The sequence below is a fragment of the Montipora capricornis genome, chromosome 7, assembly GCF_036669925.1.
Source record: "Montipora capricornis isolate CH-2021 chromosome 7, ASM3666992v2, whole genome shotgun sequence".
Lineage (NCBI taxonomy): Eukaryota > Metazoa > Cnidaria > Anthozoa > Scleractinia > Acroporidae > Montipora > Montipora capricornis.
Window position 1 is genome coordinate 31976034 of NC_090889.1, and position 7500 is coordinate 31983533.

The 7500-nt window shown below is 39.1% G+C and overlaps 1 protein-coding gene across 5 annotated transcripts in view; it reads right to left on the reverse strand.

Annotated features, from left to right (window-relative positions):
* The window catches only part of LOC138056942 (fibronectin type III domain-containing protein-like), a 32132-nt gene extending 30282 nt beyond the window's left edge, over positions 1–1850 (reverse strand). The window contains exons 1-2 of one of the 5 annotated variants that reach the window (XM_068902929.1): positions 1626–1850; positions 766–857 (exon numbers count right to left, since the gene is read on the reverse strand). The gene's annotated coding sequence lies outside the window, so the exon portion shown is untranslated. Of the gene's footprint in view, positions 1–765; positions 858–1030; positions 1338–1625 lie in introns of those variants that run through there. The other 4 variants (XM_068902932.1, XM_068902931.1, XM_068902930.1 and 1 more) reach the window with 4 other exon arrangements.
* Positions 1851–7500: the final 5650 nt, after the last annotated feature.

Here is a 7500-nt window from a genome sequence, read left to right on the forward strand (position 1 = left end):
TTCTTTCACTAGTCGAAGAGACGAAGCACGCGAAATTCAAACATGTGATGATGTAGTTTACTCAAAAAACTCAAGACTCTATTCCATCTTGCAACATCTTCAATTCGTTATACAAGTCCAACACACAAGAAAAGAGAACAAACGACGAGAATGCATGGAGACTGTTGCAGTTTCTGTCTTTCATTTCTCACACAAGTAATACGAGACTCTTTCAACACTTGCGGACATAAAAGAAAGATGATCTCAAACGTTCCTCAAATATAAACACTTTGTTCTTTCAATCGAGGGCAGACTCGAAATCTCTCTCGACACCTTTTCCCACTGTTTATATCCGACATCCCGGCACCATCTTACAATATCTGTCCCCACTGAAAGTCACAGCTCTTAGATTTTTATTTCTTTTAAATGAGTTGCTAAATTTCAAACCGTTTCATGAATACAGTGCATTTCGCTACCGTAATAAAGAAAGAGAAAAATTTAGAAACTGTCTGTGATTATTGACAAAAAATATGGCGGATATATGGACTTCTCATCCATCCCTTTATACGGCGACATGGAACATTTAAGATACCCTTTATTAACCCGTCACATAAGTTTTCCTTAAGCTAAAACCTTCCAAAACTGTTGGGTGAATAGCGTACACTGGGAAACAAATATAATAACGAAACAATTTATCTGAAACAGTGTTCGAGTCTGCAAATCGACAACTGATCATTACACAGAGAAATCGCAGAAGATGCAAGAGAAATTCTACACGATACACACCTGAATGAAGATGAAATCGCCCGTTAAAGCCAAACGAAATGAGAGAAAGCCTTTTCCTTATGCGAGAATTCTTCTACGTGACAGACACTGTTCTGAAATCGGAGAAGAGCGGATCTTAGTGGTGTTTTTCAGTGAGGTCCACGCGGTGTCACGTGACAAGCTACGACATAGTGTCCATTTCGTCTCAAGTAACTTGAGGTTGAATGTCACGCGATAAAACCTTATGCTTGTAAAATTGTTCGGATAAAGATTGGAGTAAACTCACTCATGCTAATCTTCGCTTCTGTGAAATTTTACCTCTCACGAAACAACAATATTTCAATAAAAAGAAGATCTGGTTTGACTATAAGGGCGGTGACAGGAAATCCCAAGTTAATAACTACTACTCCTTTGTCGAGCGTACTGGCACCATATGACCATTCTCTTCCATTCCAACCTACTTGCCATGAGTTTTGGTAATTCTTTCCTATTAAGGTTTTTGTCCCTTTCAAGATGGTCGATGAAATTGATTGCTGGCCCTCCTCGAGATCTCATCCCCTGTGATGGTTCCTCGGTGAAATAATCTCCGACTTACTCCTTAATTAAGCCGTGACTAAGTTAGCTAAAAATTCGTAAAAAAAGTTATGACGAAAACTATCAGGAATGCAAGGCTAGACACTATTCAAACTGACGTATATTTGTGTTTTGTAGCAACGAGTAACAGATGATTTTGGTTCGAAATTGTAAAATGGTTTACGGATCGCAAGCCTTTGACTTCCCGAACGAAAACTTTGCCTTGCGGTGCTTCTAAGCTCATGAACTGCTATTCCTAGAACACTACTTTAATTATGTTAACCGGCAATGAGAATACTGTGAGTTACCTTCGCACTAGTTGAATGAAATGTCCTCAAAACAATGGGGAATGGATCTTCCTCGGGAGTTGCTGAGTCGACCGGCTCGATTTTTCGATTCCCGTCGGCAAGTTCCTTATTGAAGAACAAGTCTTAAGTTTCCTTCGCTTGACAAGGGAATGAATATTTTCTCATTCAAAACCTCTCTGCTTGTTGAATTTACTCTGCTGTTTGACGCTTCTCTTGTCAGAGCCCGTCAGTTTTCGTATTTATAAAAGCTTCACCATACTGTCACTTCGGATGAAAACTGGCCAATGAGGGGACACCGAAAAATGACAGCAATTGTGAAGTGGATCAGGCGTAAACTGAAAGAAGTGTTACAAAAACAAATATTTACGCCCAGCTAAAGCCGAAGCGAAAGACGTGTTTTAAGCTAATTATGTAAATTTTTTTGTGAGTCAGATCTTCAGGAAAACTCTTTTAAGGCGGCTGAGAAAAATGAAGATCACGCTTCCAGAAATCGGTGAATTAACTGCGTTTTGCCAAACCAAAAGGTTTACAAGCCGCTTGTCGTCAAAATAGCCGTCCCTGATAACACCATATAAACCGCGGAGGTCGAAAAAATGGTAGCCTTGTGTCGGGTCTCATTGAATTGCAAAGAGCATGTGTGAGGAAATTTGAAACCTCCGTCAAAAAAGCCTCAGTTGAAAGTGTTATAAATATGTTAGCTAATTTTAGCTTCTGTTGAATGACAATTTTCAACTACATTCGATTTATGTGTCGGAATACAGAACAATTTCAGCAACTTAAAGATCTATTCCTTATAGTCCACCGGTGGGTCGCGTGACGTGATACTTGAAACCGCACATTTTTTGGTTGGCAATTCGCAAGCCATAAACACAAAATGTGCGATAAGGACAGATGCTTTTTCTATAGACAGACAAAAAAATGACGTCAAAGCATAGACGACAAAATGGACATACCGTGTAAGTCAAAGAAATAAAATCCTTTCCAATTTTTTAAAATTAAGTAGTTATTTACGTGAATTACTGTGAAATTCTTTTGAGGTCAATAACTGCTCTGACCAGTTAATTAAAATCAATCCAAAGCATATTTGCTGTTATCATTTTTGAAACACTTTATTTTCGAGAACGTTATCGAGCCTATTGTCGAGAAGGAAATGTGACAAATATGACCTAAATTAATGCCATTATTAACACTGGGACACACCCTTCCGATAACGACAATGAATTATTAAACTTCATTACTATAACAAAAAGAATACACTTAAATTAAAATTGGTCTCGGGCCAATAAAAGACCTTTTTTTCAGAAGACTCAAGAGAAATTAGCGAGTGAGGAAATCAATTTCTTTATTCGGAAATAATTCCTTAATTGAAAATATCGACAGAATATCGTGAATTGCCTAGTTGTGCGGTGTGACATGCCAATTTCCGTTTGGCATTAATCGCGGTTAATTACGCCGTATTTTACTTGCTTGAGGAAAATGATACTCAACTTTTTGCTGTTTATATGGTAAAAGTTCATACTACAACAGCCTTCGTCGAAAAGAGGTTTAAAAATTAAGCTGAATTTCAATTAGGGGAGTTTAATTTATTGGACTCTTTGTTTTTCGGTAAAACTCCGTCGGAATGTCAGAAGATTATCACACGTAGGTGACGAGAAGGAAGCCGTGACAAACACACCTGTTTCTGTGCTTGACTACTCCTGCATTTGAAGTTTGACTGATTGTCCAGGGATACCCGAGATGCGATTCGTCAAGCTAAGATCTCTTAATTTTGAACAACTGATCTTTGAACATGTTTCAAGACCAGAGAAAACAAACCAACTGCAAGGTCTCATTTTTGAAGATTCAGAGCGTTTTACATATCACCTTAAATTTCGCACCCCAGGTTCGTGGACGGAATAAGAGATTGGTTAAAAAATGCTTATAAACAAAAATGGAAAATAAAATGTAGATGTATCGAAAATTCAAAAGACGTGCTTCCACTTTGCGTAAAAGCACGACATGTTTCGATCGCTCTACGTAGACTACGTATGTGGTTCGAAGTGAGCCCATTAATGGCGTAACACGAGACCGAAAACAATGCATTCCCTAAAACCGAAAATGCAAAGAGAAAAAAGTATAAATAGACTTAATAACAGCTATCAAGCAAAGTTGAAAGGATGAAACAAAATTAGACAACAAAACAGTAATATACGAGTGAGAAAAATTATAGAGGGGAGGAAGCTTCTCTTTCAACAAAATGTGACACGAGTCACATTTTCTCTGCTGTAAATGTCTGAGCTGGTAACTCAAGGATGTGTGTTGAAGTGATAACGGCTAGTTTAGCCGATGAAACAGCATTACATCTTGGGAAGGGGCTAAGTAAAGAAAAAACATGTGAAATAAAAACACAAATGCTCAAATTGTCCAGTTAAGTGCGAGGGCTTTCGTTAAAATAGAGTTTGGTCATTCCATTCGTTCTCTGCTGGTTCATTTTTGTTTGTCATTATAATCATTAGCCTTGCTGTTGAGGTCACACAACAGAAGCCAGCAAACTACAAAGATCACAAAGCAGTCCCTGTGAGATACTGTCTGTCGGTACCCAGTCTACTAAAGAGACAAAGAAACATATCGACATGAAAGCTTTTCTAATTAGTAATAATCGATTTTCTTACTTTTCGTCCAAAGTACCGGAGATTATTGCAATGCTTCGGATAATTTCCGAAAGTTGTCTTTGATTGGAGGAAGAATCGGAGATTTTCGAGGAAGTTCCGAAGATGTTTCAATGATAACCAAATTCCGTGTTTCCCACGCTCGACCCACGACTTGCAACCCACGACTCACGACAAACTTCAATAGTTGCCGGGAATTAAACGTATAAATTTTGTTTATCACCTCAAAAACGTTTTCGTGGCTGTGATGCACTACACCTGCCCAAGGGCCCGTTTCCTGAAAGTCCCGAAACTTTTCGGGGCATTTTCGGGTGTCAAAATTTCTTTCGTATCTCAAGAACGGAAAGGATTTAAGTCGTCAAACTTCACAGACTTGTTTCTTTTAGTTAGCTTGAAAACATGCTAAAAGATCGGCTTTCCAAAACAAACGGTTGGCAGTTTCACAAATGGCTTTTCGGGCCCGAAAAGTTTTCGGGACTTTCGAGAAACGGACCCCAGATCTATTCTTTTTCTCCTTTAACGCCGCTGTTTTAGATCGAGGCGTGACGAGTTGGAACGACATCAAAAATTGACGTCACAAGAATCGATCGAAATTTCGTTTCGGCCAAGTTTTTGTTCTTGATTTCTTCAAAGTTTATTTAAGAGCAAAACCCAACTGCCGTTATTTTGCCGTCCGTATTTCGTTTTTGCTGTGGATCGATTTGAACTGAACCATACAAACAAAGGCAGCGTTTACACGAACGCGGTTTCACATCGACACGGTTTCATGACTTCCCGAAACCGCGTCAAAATCGATGCGGTTTGGAAGTGTTTACACAGAGCCGTTTTCGCCAGAAAATCCAAGCCGTGGTGGTATAAGCGAGCGCTGCACCGCGTGCTAAATTCACAATTTTGAATTGAACAATGCAAATTTCGTGCCGAAATAGTAACCGTATTCAAATCGATGCGGTTTCGCTCTTTACACGACAGCTGAAACCGCATCGTTTTGAAAAGCTCCGCTTTTGGCAGCGGTTTCAAATCGACACGGGCAACAGTCTCTATCGGTGTCGTGTGAACAGAAGGTGTAACCGCATCGAAAACGATGCAGTTACAAATGAAACCGCGTTCTTGTAAGGCAGTTTATGAAATCTGGAAGATTTACTCTTGCATTGAAGATGCCCGAGAAATCAATCCAAAATTTAAGCTCTCTGGATTATTACACGTTTCGCTTCGATAATGGAAAAATAATTCCTACCTTATTAAATTGCATGCTCGTCATCCTTGTAAGAAACGTCATGTCCGGCATGCATACTATGTATTACATAAATTCGTCGGACCTCTTCAAAGTTGCTCACTATAAATTATCTTCTCTAACTCTTCCGCGCACGAAAACTGTTTCAGTAGGATCATAATGTTTCAATGTGTCGCTGAAAAAAATGAAACAAATACTGAAATTGGGCATCGAACTATCAAACTAAAGGTCTCTAAGCAAGAATACGGACGACATTTTCGATTCCAGTCATGTCTATGCCATCTCCACAAAACGCGAATGCAGACAACACAAATATTCCTTTTTGAGGCTATATTAGATTCAAATACACGAAAACTTTCATACTATCGGGAATATCTCATATTCAACAACTTTGCTAATATGGTTGTTAATTAAGCAAACACAAAAGTAACATTGTTTTCTCTCTTTGCAATTGTTTGCTTTTGCTGTGTATGTGTTCCTCTATTTGTTCCTTTTGTTCCGAATGCTTATCGATCAGGCAAAAATGCGACGCTCATAATCAGTCAGTGCGCTTTTTTTCTCTTGAAATCAGGCTAAAAAAGAAGCTTCGTCGATTCTATTCTTTAGGGACGGACCATTAGAAAAGTGATGGGGGGGGGGGGGGGGTGGGGTATTTTCAGCTTTTCTAATGGTCCGTCCCTTAGTTGAGAGCGGACACGTGACTGACAAAATAGAATGAAATGATGTTATCCACCTCGGCCTTCGGCCTTAGTGGATAACACCCTCCTCGACCTGCAGAATTCTTCATATTCTACGAAAGCCGAATTTAATAATTGCTTTATTATTAATTCAAAATATTTTCTTCGCTCAAACTTCTAAACCTACTGGCAGCCATTTTTATGCTCAACAAAAATAACACAATCTCGTCCCCAGCTTTTTTCGGTCAACGGTTCAATAATTTGCAGCGGGCTGCACTTTTGACGTCATTGATTCAATATGACAAAGTTTCTTTCCAAATTTGGTGAACAGCAGCTGGTTAATGGTGAATTATGCGTGTGGTTTTAACCAATCAGAAACGGCGAAATATTTCGAATGAATAATAATACTATTTATTATTAATAATATTATTATTGTTATTATTATTATTTTAAAATCTTTTTCTCCTAAAAATGTGATTTACAGATTCTACTCTGTCTACCATCAGACGAGTTTTATTCTTCAATGGCGCATCTCTTATGGACGAGAGGAAGAATAAACTGAACAGAAAAACTCCTAAAAACCCAATTTGTTAATTTCAGTTTACAGTTTCCCAATTAGTGCTCCAGCGCTAGAACGACTGGACACTGAAATAAAACTTCCTTTCCTTTCCTTTTCCCCGTTACATAGCCCAAACGTACAGTTATGAATTAAGTCCAAGCATAGTAGACTAGTTGCTAACTATGGTTCACGACACCGTCAAATTTTCGATCAGCAGAGTGGCACTTCTGCAAACAAATCAGTGAAGCATCCAGTCATCTTTAAAAACCGCTGCAAGTTCGTCTTTTATTTAAAACAGTGGATGAGGGGTTTCCTCTCTCCGTCATGGAAATTTACATTTCTTTCCCTTTCTCGTTAAGTATCCTTACGGAAGAGCAGCACTTGTCCTGTGAACCCGTATTTTTGTAATAAGTCGGAAAAACTCGGAGAAAACTCGAGTGCTCCTTTGCAGGCCTACGACGAGTCGAACCTACGACGGGTACCTTCCGATCACTAGTGCTAGATCGGGTGCTTTACCGCAAATGAACGAGCCAAGGAGATTCAAAGGGGCAATTTTCCTGTTACACTGTCAAGATTAAAAATGGTGCACTCTTGCAACTGTCAAGGAGAAGGTAATTGTTAAATGACATGCGTGGAATGAATCAAATGTCGTTCGGAAAATGGACAAAAAGACGTATTTCCCGATGATGACTTGGGCATACTCGGAAAATTCCGAGTGCTCCGAAAAGAGCCCCGAACGGGAGCATTCATGGCAGTATAT